Here is a 1,874-nt window from a genome sequence, read left to right as displayed (position 1 = left end):
CTCAACCCTGTGACCTTCAGGTTACAAATCCGACTCTAACCATTAGGCCACGACCGTCACTTTTATATATATATATATATATATATATAATATTTTATTTCATTTTGTACATTTCAAGCAAATTGTTCATGCATTGCAAACTACAAATACTATTAAAAACGTAATAATTAACTACATCACAGTCCTCCATTGTGGCAACTAAAAGATGTTTAACTAACCCTGACAAGTATGCTAAATAGTCCATGTTCCACTGGCGCTCTCAGTTAGAAGGGCCATGAATTGGGTGGAGTTTAGGACCCAGCGGTCGGGTAGTACAATAGAGCTGTTGTGTCGTGGTGAGAGGGTGATTTCTGCTTTTGGGATATTGACAGTGGGACAGAAAAGAAAAAAAATCACGAAAATACGAGTATATGCCGCATCTCTGGACTGCTGACTTGAAGACGGCTTTGCGGAGTCTACCGCCTTGTGCGTTCGTCCCGAAACACTGAATTTTTGGATGTGAGGTAAGGGTGCAGCACGAACAATACTGCTCGTGTGTTCACACAGGGCTCAGTGTGCCAGTTATCCAGGCAGCGGGGCCTGCTGCTTTCTACAGATCCAAAGCAGGATTTTACGTTCGTATTAGACAACTGGGACAATATTGGTAGCAGCGATAACATTATGCTTGCGTTAAAGTTTGCGATCACGCACAGAATGTTGTTATATACACACAGGAAGCACGGTAGAAGGTTTTGTAGTGACTGGAGATTGCTCGAGTTTGGCGCCAAGGCCGTCAGAAACCCTCGCGCGTGCAGCAATGGAGGACACGAGCACCTAATGCTCACACAGACACACACAGTAGTGCTGTTTAGTGAGACTTTACTGGAAAGCATTGCTTTGTTTACCCTTCCGTTCTTTATTTAGCTGTGTGAATTTGCAGAGTTTATCTGTTCACCCAGCATGGGAATAACTGAGTGGGAAATAGTCATAACAACACAACGTTAAACATTTGTTTTCGTTGCATCATGCTTTAGTTTTACAAAGAGGCGATGTGCATTTGGTGAATGGGCACTGGGTTGTTGCATAATTACACTTATATATTTATTCGCTGGATCTTGTCGTCCATTTTTTGTTATGAATATGAACCGTGTAACGTAATGAAACAACTTCGTTTTTAAAGCCTTGTGAAATGTATTTGTCTTCCTCGCTGGGTAAAGAACACTAATGCTAAATCATTAGTGCAATTCAACCGACAGAACGAATAAGTGTATAGTGCACTCTGTAAAAAATTTAATGAATAAATGACACGAAACCAATATAACCGAGTTTTAATTCTGAAGCAGTACGAGCACAGTGCAACAAAGTTTGGAGCGGAAGTACTGTTGTTGGAATGCGGGAATGGCCTTCTCGAGCTTCCGTTTCCTGCCCACTGCTTCCCGCGGAATCCCTGGGCGCAGGCTTTAATCTGTAAACTTTTAGTCTATGGTTAATTTAACGTTACAGATTTAAGTTTAAACATTTAAGGTACTTATTAACTAATGTTGGGGTTAGTAACTTTACAGCTGCTTTACAGTGCAGCTTTACTAAGATCAGTTTTATAGTGCATTTAATAGTCACTAAATGAAGGTTTGCTGGTACACTAGGCAAGTGTGGGTTAGCTGCCGAGGTGAAGTAGTCTGTGCACTAGCTGGCAGTGGTGGAAAGAGTACTGAAAATGTGTACTTAAGTACAAGTACCAGGGCTCGCAAAATTTCAAAATCCCTGGTAGCCCTTCGGGCAGGTGCTCTTCAGATTTTGGTAGCCCGAAAAATAATTTAACTAGCCCAAATAAAATAAGACCTTTTTTTTTTTTAAATATAGAAAATCAGATAGGAGTTTAAATGTCAATCAAAAAT

At 40.7% G+C, this 1,874-nt stretch overlaps 1 protein-coding gene across 1 annotated transcript in view; it reads left to right on the top strand.

The window, feature by feature from the left end:
• The first annotated feature begins 282 nt into the window (after window positions 1-282).
• The window catches only part of LOC107753402 (protein Jade-3), a 26,049-nt gene continuing 24,457 nt past the window's right edge, over window positions 283-1,874 (top strand). Inside the window, exon 1 of the mRNA XM_016569532.1 lies at window positions 283-503. The gene's annotated coding sequence lies outside the window, so the exon portion shown is untranslated. The remainder of the gene's footprint in view (window positions 504-1,874) is intronic.

Source organism: Sinocyclocheilus rhinocerous, unplaced genomic scaffold (assembly GCF_001515625.1).
Source record: "Sinocyclocheilus rhinocerous isolate Xijiao unplaced genomic scaffold, SAMN03320098_v1.1 scaffold4913, whole genome shotgun sequence".
In the NCBI taxonomy this organism is placed as follows: Eukaryota; Metazoa; Chordata; class Actinopteri; order Cypriniformes; family Cyprinidae; genus Sinocyclocheilus; species Sinocyclocheilus rhinocerous.
The sequence above is the reverse complement of the archived record's forward strand: the minus strand, read 5'-3'. Positions and strand labels throughout refer to the sequence as shown.